General features: G+C 46.5%; 1 protein-coding gene across 1 annotated transcript in view; it reads right to left on the bottom strand.

The window, feature by feature from the left end:
• The window catches only part of LOC138801502 (programmed cell death 1 ligand 1-like), a 144809-nt gene that overhangs the window by 98982 nt on the left and 32155 nt on the right, over window positions 1–13672 (bottom strand). The window lies entirely within an intron of this gene.

The following is a 13672-nucleotide window of genomic DNA, read 5'->3' on the forward strand; positions in this document are numbered from 1 at the left end:
TAGTCACCTCCTAGGATATATGCGTTACCATCGGAGGTGACATAGTCCTTTTCCACACCTGTCCTGGCGTTGAGGTCTCCGCAGATCAGCACCCGGCCCTGACACTGGAATTGGGCAGCCTCATTTTGTAGGACCTCATAGATGTCTGGATTGTGGTAGGGAGATTCAACTGGGGGGATGTATATAGCACACAGGTAGATGTCATACTGTGAAGCGAGGATGGAGCTGCTTATTTTAATCCAGATGTGGTTGTTCCCCCGTTTGACTGCTGTCATGTGATCTTTCAGCTCCTCCTTGAACCAGATCATTATGCCACCTGAGCGCCGGCCCTGTTTGGTACTTTTGTTTTTCTGGGCAGGGACAGAGAATTCCTTATAGCCCATGGGTGCCAGGGACTCATCCTCTGCCCGGGTCCATGTCTCCAAGAGGATTTGTATGTCAACAGTTTTTAGTTTTTCTTTGAAGTCTGGATCACTGGTTTTGGATCCAAAGGCTGAGGAAGTTAATCCTTGGATATTCCAGCTACTGATGATGAGGGACGTCATTGTCAGTCGCTATACCTTGTAATGAGTTAGTTTTTTCATCGGACGTGGCAGCTTGTGTTAGAGGGGTCACATTAGTTTCTTACATAGTGTGCTGAGCAGGTTCCTTATCTCCGCCATGCTGCTGCCATTGTGGGACCGCTGTTCTCCTCCACCTCTGCCATGGCTGTGGACTGGGTCTGGGGTAGTTGCCTTCTGTGTTTCGGCGTCTGTTTCCAGGACTTTGGCTTGGTTGGGGTCTCTGGGGTCTTTCTAGTACTATGTCCTTAAATTCTTTTGCCAGTTTGCTTACTCCTTGTTTGTCCAGGTGTTTGGTGTCATACAGGTGTTGGGGTGTGATATCCCGGTGTACAGCCAGTTTAGTGTTGGGTATTGAGGAAATACTGGCGGCCAGCTCTGTGTTAATCTGCTCGGTTACACGGTGGGATACGTCTTGTCTTGGGAGCAGGGCAGACAGGATTATTTGTGACCTGGGGAATCTTTGTTGGGTGGCTTTGGCTAGCTGTGTAAGTCTTTCTGCAGTCTTCTCCTGCTGCAGGTCATTTGTGCCGGTGTGTAGGATGAGGTGTTTGGGGTCGGTAAAATATGGGTTATTGATCAATTCTGCTGCTTGTGCTATTGTCGAGCAGCGGATTTTTGTGACCAGTTTCCCTGGGAAGAGTCTCTGTGTGTTGAGGTATTTCCCGTTGGAGTCTATGAGTAGCACAATGTCTGGGCCTGGTGGTTTATTGATGTCAGGTGTTCTCTGCATCCGGGGGGTTTCTGGGGTGTCAGTCGGGTTGTTCTCCTGTGTTAGGGGGGTTCTTTGAGTTTTGTCACTGTGATTGGGGGTGGGGTCCTTGTGTTTGTCGCTGGTCTCTCTTGACTTCCTTGCGGGGGGTGGATTGTTTATTACGGCATATGTTGGTACATTTCTAGTGGTCTTATCTGCATTTTGTGGTTCTCCCTCCAGGTTTTGGGGCAGATGTAGTCTTTTTAGTTTGGTTATCTCCTCTCTAAACTGCTCATTTTCTTGTCTCAGTGAGTTAAGGGACGCCTGGATATCGTGCATGGCCGCACTGTGCTCACACTGCAGCCTGGCTATCTCTTCCTTCATCTGCTCGCTGGTATTTATGGGGCTTTGGTCTTTCTGTAAATCTTCCCTGAATTTATGAAAGTCTCTTTCTAGTACTGAGAGGCATTCTGTCAGTGTCTGTAGAGATGGGTGTGCAGTAATTGGTTCTGAGGTGTGAGGTGGGGGGAGAGCTGGGGCATTGGGGTGTGAGGTACTTGGGCCTGGTTCCGAGTTGTGAGGTGGGGTGAGAGCTGGGGCATTGGGGTGTGAGGTACTTGGGCCTGGTTCCGAGCTGTGAGGTGGGGGGAGAGCTGGGGCATTGGGGTGTGAGGTACTTGGGCCTGGTTCCGAGCTGTGAGGTGGGGGGAGAGCTGGGGCATTGGGGTGTGAGGTACTTGGGCCTGGTTCCGAGCTGTGAGGTGGGGGGAGAGCTGGGGCATGGCTGCTCTTCTTGGTGGGATTATTTATGGTTGTCACTGGCTTTACTTGTTGCTTTATGTGGGGGAAGGCAACCTGGAATTCTTCTAATTTACTTTCAATTCCTTGTACCATGATGGTTCCATTATTGTAGATGTTAATGGTGAGGGCGGTTTCTCCATCTGTATCTTTTATTCTAATCTGCTTCCCGCTATTAATTCCACCTTTTGTGATGTTCTTGTAGCGGTCACACAGGGCGTCAGACCAGGCACTATGGCGTTCTGTATAGAATAATAAGTTTGTTTTCACCCTCTGATTATCATAGTCCACAAATAGCTGCTCTGGGCTCTGCATTATCTGGGCCTTCTTTATGGCTTTCTTGGCCTCCTTAGACCTGGCTGTCTCCGGGAATGTTATCTCGGACACCTCTGACCCCCTGCTGCCCAGCGCTGCCATTCCACTCTCCTGCATTCCACAATGCTCACAATTGCTTGTAATGTTATTTGCTTGATTATGTTCAAATAATACTTTCTTCGTTTAGCTATGTATGATATTATATACAGTCTATTCAGATCTTGCAGTGTGATGGCGGAGGCCCTTACCTTGGGCTGCTGTGTGGCTGGCCTCCTCTCCTCTGCTGTTCCTCTGTATAGTCTCCTGTGCAATCCTGGGCTATTTTCAGGTTTTATCTTTTCTTTGGTTGTTTTGTTGTTTTAGTTTAGAAATCCTTAAAATCTTTTTGTAGTGGGTCTTGTCTTGTGGTCCTATATTCAAGATTTCCTAGAAGTGTCCTCCAAATTGCTCATTACAAGGTATAATCTTATGTTGATTTAGGAGCTCATCTTCAGAGACGCTTCCTCCTCGGTGTCTGGCTACCTATCTATCTATCTATCTCCTATCTATCTATCTATCTATCTATCTATCTATCTATCTATCTATCTATCTATCTCCTATCTATCTATCTATCTCCTATCTATCTATCTATCTATCTATCTCCTATCTATCTATCTATCTATCTATCTATCTCCTATCTATCTATCTATCTATCTATCTATCTATCTATCTATCTATCTCCTATCTATCTATCTATCTATCTATCTATCTATCTATCTATCTATCTCCTATCTATCTATCTCCTATCTATCTATCTATCTATCTATCTCCTATCTATCTATCTATCTATCTATCTATCTATCTATCTCCTATCTATCTATCTATCTATCTATCTATCTATCTCCTATCTATCTATCTATCTATCTATCTATCTATCTATCTCCTATCTATCTATCTATCTATCTCCTATCTATCTATCTATCTATCTCCTATCTATCTATCTCCTATCTATCTATCTATCTATCTATCTATCTCCTATCTATCTATCTATCTATCTATCTATCTATCCTATCTATCTATCTCCTATCTATCTATCTGTCTGTCTATCTATCTATCTATCTATCTATCTATCTATCTATCTCCTATCTATCTATCTATCTATCTCCTATCTATCTATCTATCTATCTCCTATCTATCTATCTCCTATCTATCTATCTATCTATCTATCTCCTATCTATCTATCTATCTATCTATCTATCTATCTATCTATCCTATCTATCTATCTCCTATCTATCTATCTGTCTGTCTATCTATCTATCTATCTATCTATCTATCTATCTATCTATCTATCTATCTCCTATCTATCTATTATCTATCTGTCTGTCTGTCTGTCTGTCTATCTATCTCCTATCTATCTATCTATCTATCTATCTATCTATCTATCTATCTATCTATCTATCTATCTATCTCCTATCTATCTATCTATCTATCTATCTATCTATCTATCTATCTCCTATCTATCTAACTACTGCCCCCAGCATACCCCAACAGCTAAACAGTGCACAACTACTGCCCCCTGCACGGTAAGCAGTGTAATCGGCAAATAGGCCAAGTCCAAATTTGCTGTTTTTTAATGAAGTCACATCTCAGAGAAAAATTCAAAAAGTGATGAAAAGGTCACATATATAAGGGGGGGGGGGGGGGGGGTTAGGGTTAGGGGGGGGGGGGCTGGTAGATGATTGATAGATAGATACATAGATAGATAGATGGTACTTCTATTGGGGGTCGGGTGGTTTGGGGGGCTGGGGTTTAGGGGTGGAGCTTGTTGTATTGGGATTTAGTATTGGGATTTAGTATATCGTATCTAAATACTACAGCCTCTCGTCTCGTTTGTGGTTTTATTGTAACGGTTGTCTGGAGGGATGGGAGGCTGTAAGATTTAGTCTATGTCACCATTAGGGGGTATCAACAGAGGCTGATCACCGCTGATCACCGCTCCAGGTAGTTTAATCCGTTACATGTCGCAGTCAAATTATGACAGCAGCAATAACATGTTCCGATCGTGCAAGGAGGGTATACTAACCGATCAGAAGTCCTGCAGCGAGGTCACGGCTTAATGTTGACATATAAAATACACTGCAGTAAAGTGTTAGAGCGGTGTATTGTAACAGTAATCAGAAGGTGACTGGTTAATGAACACTATTGTAAAAGTAAAAAAAAGTGTAAAATAAAACATAATACTACTATATTACTACTATATAGGGCACTGTTGGGGGGGCTGACTACTATATGGGACACTGTTGGGGGGCTGACTACTATATGGGACACTGTTGGGGGGCTGACTACTATATGGGACACTGTTGGGGGGGGCTGACTACCATATGGGACACACTACTATATGGGACACACTACTATATGGGACACACCACTATATGGGGCACTACAGAGGGGGTCTGATTACAGAATAAACACTAATATGGGATTACCTACTACATGGGGGAAATAATGGGGTAACCACTGTGTGGAGGCAATTTCATTCTGGGGCAGTATTTAGGGGTACTATTAAGGGAGCTAAAACCAAATAGGCTACAGAAGTTATTATTATTATTATTATTATTATTATTATTATTATTATTATTATTTTGGCCACTGTAAATGGGAAGTTTGTATATAGGTTGTTAGGTGTTATAAAAGGGCAAAGCCTATGGTGAACTATAGATATGACATGAGGGGCAAGTTCTGTGGACAGCCCAGAGCCCATGGTAAAGTTCATCCACCACTGGGGTACACATCACTGTTATAAGTTTCGCCCATGGTGCTGGGTGCTTCCTGTCATAGAGAAAACAGCAAACTAGGCCACAACCCAGCCATCACCGTTCTGTGCATCATGGAGGTACATGAGGGAGTGACAGTGCCAGGAATGCCGCGCGCCAATCTCTCAGTGTCAAAAATGCTGGACACACGCTTCAATAAATATCAGGGTTGGCCCGCGACTTTGCCCACTTTCTAACTTTTGTCCCACTGTCTATTTGAGTTTGACACCCCTGGTCTATACAATCTAGACGTAATCTCCCTCCCCGAATTATGATTATAATGTAATAAGCTGAAACAGACAGAGATGGCGCACTCCATTATACCAGTGTATTCCCCGTAGTCGGTGGACATCCCCTGTAGAATGTTACTGACCTGAGTGACACAGAGCCATGAAGCACAGGAATACACCCATCCCCTCCATTATTTTCCGTCATTCTCTTTACCAGTGATATAGTTTAGGCAGAGAAGACTAATGTTTCTTCATATCACAGGATCCAAAGGTCCCCGGAGAGAGCTTTCACTTTCGATCCTGTCAAACATCTACTTACTCCCTAATACAGTAACTTATACCCTAACCCCATCTGGTGGTCACCTTACCTGGCTGCATTAGTATAGACTTCTATCACTGTATCACTTATGTCAGTATTTAATAGCAAAAGAACACTCCAGAGACACCATTACAGGTCTCATCGTAGTGAGCTAGCCAGACCTTCCCTCTGGGAAGGAACAACCAAGCCAAGGAATGTCTCCAGTTAAGGAAACCACCTAAGCAAGTAGAGATGAGCGAATCTACAGTAAGGACGAAGCAAAGCGCTTCGTCCGTATCTGTAGTCGGCTCATCAGGCTGCGGCGCTTTGATGTACAATCCGCCCCGTGCCGCTCCTTCCCAGGAGCTAAGAAAATATGTCTCCCGTCCTGGGAATCTTCTCCCAGTTTCCCAGGACGGGATTCATCTTTTTCCCAGCACCTGGGAAGGAGCAGCACAGGGAGGATCGTACATCAAAGTGCCGCAGCCCGATGAGCCGACTACAGATACGGACGAAGCGCTTTGCTTCGTCCTTACTGTAGATTCACTCATCTCTACAAGCAAGGTATCCATCCACAGACAGCTGTTTCGGGGTATTTGCCCCTAATCAGTGTGGAGGAGGTTTCTGACTAGGGGAACAATGCTAGTACATGCATGCAAAGAGAGAGATGATGGTTGACCTCAGGGAGATCAACCAAAAACACCACAGAGACACCATCACAGGTCTCGAAGTGAGTGTATTCTAGAACATTGCCCCCTGGGAAAATATGCAAAAGAACACTCCAGAGACACCATTACAGGTCTCATCGTAGTGAGCTAGCCAGACTACACAGAATACACTCACGTTGAGACCTGTGATGGTGTCTCTGTGGTGTTTTTGGTTGATCTCCCTGAGGTCAACCATCATCTCTCTTTGCATGCACGTACTAGCATTGCTCCCCTCGCCAGAAACCTCCTCCACACTGATGAGAGGCAAATATCCCGAAACAGCTGTATGTGGGTGGATACCTTGCTTGGGTGGTTTCCTTAATTGGAGATTAGTTCTGGCTAGCTCACTACGTTGAGACCTGTGATGGTGTCTCTGTGGTGTTTTTGGTTGATCTCCCTGAGGTCAACCATCATCTCTCTTAGTATTTTATAGCAATTATAGAAGCTAAAGCCAGGAACAGATTATAAATGGAGGACGGGTCATTGAAGAAAGACTAAGGTTTATTTTCCTTTCATATCCATTTCTGGCTTTGTTTTCATTCATTGCAATTTTAAAAACCTAAATGTGTGACCATAACATTAATAAGAATAATTATAGATGATGTATTAGAAGCTTGTTAGGTAGTGGAGCGGTAGGTGAAATAAAGCCTTGCACTTGTGGTGTCCCACCATGGGTGTTACTAGTTCATACTTGTATATTGCACAGCTGTAGTGAACAAAGAGTTATAGTTTGTTGATAATCTGCGGACTAATAAGAGCTCTTCCTGTAGGAAGTTGTCACATGAGGAAAGGAAGTGTCGTAGTGAGTCTTGTCACCTCCTTTTTGCATTCTGACATCTCTACACAGGTGTAAAGGGTAAATTTAGCGGTTTTCATACCTTATTTCATATCATACGTCATGGTGCTTGTTCAAGTAAAAAGCGATCTTTTATCAACTGCAGATTGTGTTAAGTGGGTGGGGCCTCATGGCATTAGCGCCACTTAGCCCCGCCCACAACACCACAGTTGGCCACGCTCCCTCGCCGACCATTGGAACAGGCTTGCCGAAAGGTCTAGACCCCACCCCCTTTACGTCGGCCAACCAATGAGCGTCAGGGGGGGGGGGCGGAACCGACTGCACTACAATCTGCAGTTGATAAAAGGACACTTTTTACTTGAACAAGCACCATGACGTATGATATGAAATAATGTATGAAAAACGCTAAATTTACCCTTTACACCTGTGTAAAGATGTCAGAATGCACAAAGGGGGTGACAGTGTCACTTTAAGTCTTGGTAGAGAGAGGATACACTACAAGACAGACCCTGCTGTAGTTCATCTGAGCCCTGGCTCTGCCAGGGCCCCTGTTAGGGACAGAAGGACAAGTCCAGTGTAGTCTAGTCTGGTGTGTGGTAGTGGACAGACATATGGGAGACACATAGAATCTTTTCTTCCTAAAAGCAACACTTAGCCTTATTATGCAGTGCTAAGATACTCAGGAGAGGACAAGTCAGGGATCACCCCAACCCACGCCGTGAACATTTCTAACAATGCAGGACAGTATCCTGAAACAAGAGGAACTGATCCAGATAGAGCAAAGTTGCTTAATGCCTACATACTTTATCTCGCAGCGCAGGTGTAACCAGGGAAACTTAGCCACCTTGCTCAACTCGGGTAACAAGGTCTGGGGCTTGTGTCACCCTAGGAGGACGGGTCACATGACACTGTAGGGCAACAGGTGGTACAGCTACAACAAAGGTTGAAACAAGTAGTCTTCTATTTCCTATAAGTATCCTTCAGTATTCTACTTCTGCTTCTAAAGTTCCGGCTGAGCTCACTTCTACCCTGGTTTGGGACTCTCAGCACAAACTCCTCTCTACTACTCTGAACTCGCTCTATTTCTCAACATGCATCCAAGTCAGCACAGCTCTTCTGCTCCAAAAGCTCTTAACATAGTGTCTAGTCAAGTCAGAAATCTATTGTCAGCTACTGCATTAAGTATTCCCAAAGTAAAGAAGATTTTATTTATAGTAACAGGACTCAGTGATTATTGTTCCGGCACCTACACAGTTATTACACCATTCTTGGGTCATCTCCCCTTTCTATGGGTGGCGGTACCGACAGTCAAGGTGGGTCATAATTCCACTCTGGACCACCGTAATAAGTACCCAAGGGTAAGGGGAAAGAGTATAGCCAGCCACCTTAAAATAAAAGCACGTGTGCCCGCATACCTGTGTGCCCAACCGGCACTGGCATCACGACAACCTACCATCTGGCTGAGCTATATTCCGACCAACCACTACAGTAGTGGCGTCACACAATACCATCTGGCAAGTGACTGGTCGTCCACCATAGTGCACCACACACTGCTTGGTACTCGATCGAGTATTAGGGTACTCGATGGTACTCGTTACTCGAACGAGCATCTCGCGATACTCGATTAAATCTCATCATCCGTTTCCTGTAAGTTTGGGCGTTATTTCTCAGCCAATAAACATGCAGGAGACTCTTTGGTACATCCTGAGATGACGTGGGACCCATACATGTCGATAGCAGCGATTGGTTGGCCAGATCAGATGACCCTGCCATATAAAACTCGACGCCGGCAGTGCTCGCTTCAGACGCATGCTGTAAGAGATCAGGGACAGAGCTGCTGCTGGTCAGGGAGAGTGTAAGTGTAGGATTTAGCGTTCCAGTAGGCAGGGTATATACTAGCAATACAAACACACAGATCTTGTCAGGGCTTCAAATCGTTTTTTAATACTATTACTACAGACTGCTGGCTGGGAGTTGCAGTGCTGCTACTGCAATTTAACCAGTACACTGTGGTGACCGGCTGGCAGAAAGGGGACATTAGGCGTTGCAAACACACCCCTAAAAAGTGCTCAGTGTACTCCTGTTTTTTTTATTTTGGGGCTGGTGGTCCTGGTGTACTGCACTGTATAGCTGGGATTTGTAGTGCATCCTGCATAGAACTTACTTCACTGCTCATTGTATTGGGGTGACAAAATGTGTACAGTTGTTGCCCATACCAGATAGCACCGTCAAGCCCCCCCCTAAACTAGTGGGCACTACACTGTATTGCTTCTGTATCACTTCTAATGCTTCTCTGTGTCCTCACTGCCATGCTCTGACGTCACACTACGTCTACGGAGGAGCGAGACTGGTTGCCGGGGGCCCGCCAATTGCGCCCCCGCCAACCAGCCAGCTGTTTTATTTTATTTTTTTGGTCTAGCCGTGGCCGGGGCCTCACCACCCCCGGCCGAGAGACATCAAGTGTACTTTTAATGGTGAGTGGTGACTGACAGCAGGCCTAGCCAGTAAGCTGTCAGCACCCGGGTTCATGTCCACTACATATCCCAGCCCCTGGACTCACTAAAATTTTTGGGTGGGCTCACTTGATTCCTCACTCACTTGTAAGGGCTCTCTGTGTGCTGAATGCCATGCTGTGTCTGCCCTAGTTTTGGGAGCCTCACTTGCTTCATCACTCACTTGTAATGGTGAGACAATTGCCAGATCCTCAAGGATCAAAGTCAATTTCAAATTCAAAAAAGCGGTGGGGGGAGAGGTGGTGAGTCACATTATGCAGGGAATGTTACCCCAACTGCTACATTCAAATAAAAAATCGAAAGGGTGGTGGGGGTAGGAGTGGGGAGTCACGTGATGCAGGAAATGTTACCCCAACTGCTACAGGAGCGGGACTGATTGCCGGGGGCCTGCCGATCGCGCCCCCGCCAACTAGCCAGCTGTTTTATTTTAATTTTTCTTGTCTAGCCGTGGCCGGGGCCTCACCTCCCCTGGTCGAGAGGCATCAAGTGTACCCTTGATGGTGACTGACAGCTGGCCTTGCCGGATTGTACCGTACAGCCCCCCCAAAACTAGTGGGTACTACACTGTATTGCTGGGATTTGTAGTACATCCTGCATAGAACTTCACTGCTGGCCCACGTGTTCAACCTAGTGTTGCAGCTGTTTCTTAAGACCTACCCCAATTTGGCTGACTTGCTCACCAAGGTGCGGCGCATCTGTGCGCATTTCCGCAAGTCAAGCACGGATGCTGCCACCCTTAGGGCAGTGCAAAGGCGCTTGCAACTGCTGGCTCACAGACTGCTGTGCCACGTGCCCACGAGGTGGAATTCCACCTTCCAGATGGTAGCCAGGGTTTACCAGCAACGCAGAGCCATTGTGGAATGCCAGATGTCAACCACGGTTTTGTCCATTTTAAACCAAATGATTTGTGGTCCATATGCCTACCTCTGCCATCCATGTTGACTACTGGTGTGCCTGCCCTTGCCTCCTTTTGGCTGGGCCTTAACTGGCATCCATGTTGACTACTGCTGGGCCTATAGTTTACTGGCGTCCCTAATTTTGCCTCATTGTTTTGTCCATTTCGTACCAAATAATTTGTGGTCCATATGCCTACCTCTGGCATCCATGTAGACTACTGGTGTGCCTTCCCTTGCCTCGTTGTTGCTGGGCCTTAACTGGCATCCATGTAGACTACTGGTGTGCCTGCCTTTGCCTGGTTGTTGCTGGGCCTTAACTGGCATCCATGTAGACTACTGGTGTGCCTGCTCTTGCCTCGTTGTTGCTGGGCCTTAACTGGCATCTATGTTGGCTACTGCTGGGCCTTAACTGGCATTCATGTTGACTACTGCTGGGCCTTAACTGACATCCATGTTGGCTACTGCTGGGCCTTAACTGGCATTCATGTTGACTACTGCTGGGCCTTAACTGGCATCCATGTTGACTACTGGTTTTGGACAACGCAGATTACTGGGTGTTCACTCTCCTGGACCCTTGGTAGAAACCGAAATTTTCAACTGTCATTCCTGCCGAGGAACGCAGTATGAGAGTGAATCAATATCAACAGGCCCTGGTACAGAAGCTGAAAATGTACTTCCCATCTGACACCACTAGACGTAGTTCTGTGGGCCAAAGAGCGGGGGAGAGGAGCAATGGAGCAGGCAGCTTGTAAAGGGGCAGGGGAACACTCTCCAAGGCCTTTGACAGTTTCATGGCACCCCAGCAAGACTGTCAACCGTCCCCAGTCTAGACAGAGTAGGGGGGAAGCCTTCAGGAAGATGGTGGCGGAGTACCTTGCTGACCATACCACCGTCCTTCCCGATCACTCTGCTACCTACAACTACTGGGTTTCAAAGCTGGATACGTGGCCCCAACTGGCGCTTTACGCCTTGGAGGTGCTGGCCTGCCCTGCCGCTAGCGTGTTGTCAGAGCGGGTCTTCAGTGCAGCTGGTGCCATCATTACTGATAAGCGCACCCGCCTGTCCACTGACAGCGCTGACAGGCTGACGTTTTTAAAAATGAACAAAGCCTGGATTTCACCTGAATTCAACTGTCCACCCGGAGAAAGCTGCTGAACATGAAGATTCTTGGTATCTCCTCTCCTCCGCTTCCTACAGTTCTCAGCCAACTGACAAGTCTTCTTCCGCCATGCAGGGTGTGGCCTAATTATTGGGAGGCTTAATTGCTTCCTCACACCTAATGGTTCTCTGTGTCCTCACTGCCATGCTCTGACGTCACACTACGTCTGCGGAGGAGCGGGACTGGTTGCCGGGGGCCCGCCGATCGAGCCCCCACCAACCAGCCTGCTGTTTTATTTTTATTTTTTTGTGTAGCCGTGGCCGGGGCCTCACCACCCCCGGTCTAGAGGCATCAAGAGTACCCTTGATGGTGAGTGCTGACTGACAACTGGCCTAGCCAGTTAGCTGTCAGCACCCGGGTTCATGTCCACTACATATCCCAGCCCCTGGACTCACTCCAATTTTTGGGTGGGCTCACTTGATAACTCACTCACTTGTAATGGCTCTCTGTGTGCTGAATGCCATGCAGTGTCTAGCCTAATTTTGGGGAACCTCACTAGCTTCCTCACTCACTTGTAATGGTTCTCTGTGTGCTGAATGCCATGCTGTGTCTGGCATTCAGTCAGACTCCATAGACCTACATTAGGAGCCTGACTGACTTAGTGCTGTCTTCTCTCGGCTCGTTCTACCGATCGGTACCAATGTGAACACTCAGACCAGGACTGATCAAAACCTTTGACATCTCTCTATGACATAAGCAGAAAAGTGCTGCAGCAACCTGCAAGTGCCAGGACTTACCGCACACACTCCCTTCAGCAAACACATAATAAAAACCTGTTCTAAAGATTTTTTTTTAAAAAATTGGTTCCTAGAAAACAATTTGATCGAAAGGAGTGTACAATCTTACCATTTTTTAAGGTGAACCTCAGAACAATGGATCCTAACACTGGCCTTAGACTATAAGTCTACAAAACTGGGCATAAAGCATCCATATTAATGTGGGGTGTGGCTACTTCCTTTTGGCTTGCACTCCACCCCATCTCCTGTGGGGGTTTTAAAGGGCTATTACGCCTAAGTCCCCCTGAGTATTTTGAGCCATCTCCTGTCTTTCTAGCTGAGTTACAATCCTTTCTAAGAGCCGGACTGTATCCAAGATGGCGCCGTCCAGAAAACTACATATTCCATTATGCATCATGCTTCTTCCTGATTGGTCCATTTGCATACCCCCCCCCAGCAGAGCTGATACCCGCATGATTAAGCAGAGCTGATGATCCCAAGAGATGTAGCAGAGCTGATGATCCCCACTGATGTAGCAGAGCCCCCCTCCTGTCATCCGCTGGCAGCACATCCCCCCTGTTGCTTCCCTCTCCTGGTGGTGACACGACTGTCAGTGTTTCCCTTTAAATAATTTATGTTGAACATTTAAAATTGTATTTATTTTTGTCATTTTCTATATCAACATCAAATGTTCCTCTTCCATGTGACTATCTGGTTTTGGTTTATAAAAACACGTCATAATGTCCATATAAATTGTCCGGGCTGGCACCATTCAGAATATAGAAGGGAGTGCAGGCCCTAACAAACGGAAAGTTTTGGGAACAAGAACAACAAACAGGCTGAAAGTAATGGACGGCACCTCACAAACAACTCATAATGTGTTGGAGATTTATTGACATAAATGATCCCTCCCCCCCCCCCCCCCCCCCAAAAAAAGGAAAAATTTTTTTATAAGGGGTCCCAAAAGACAACGAGAACAAAGCACACTACACAATTTAACCAGATGAGAATAAGGCTATGTTCACACAACGTAAGAGACCGGCCGTTCCGTAACCTGGCCTGGTCATGGAACGGCCGGTCTCTGCAAAGATCATCCGATCATCAGAACTCTGCGGCAGGAAAGATCTTCCGGCCGGTACTGTAGTACCGGCCAGATGATCTTTCCTGCCGCAGAGTTCTGATGCAGGCGCCGATGGCA

Source organism: Dendropsophus ebraccatus, chromosome 9, assembly GCF_027789765.1.
Source record: "Dendropsophus ebraccatus isolate aDenEbr1 chromosome 9, aDenEbr1.pat, whole genome shotgun sequence".
Classification (NCBI taxonomy): Eukaryota; Metazoa; Chordata; class Amphibia; order Anura; family Hylidae; genus Dendropsophus; species Dendropsophus ebraccatus.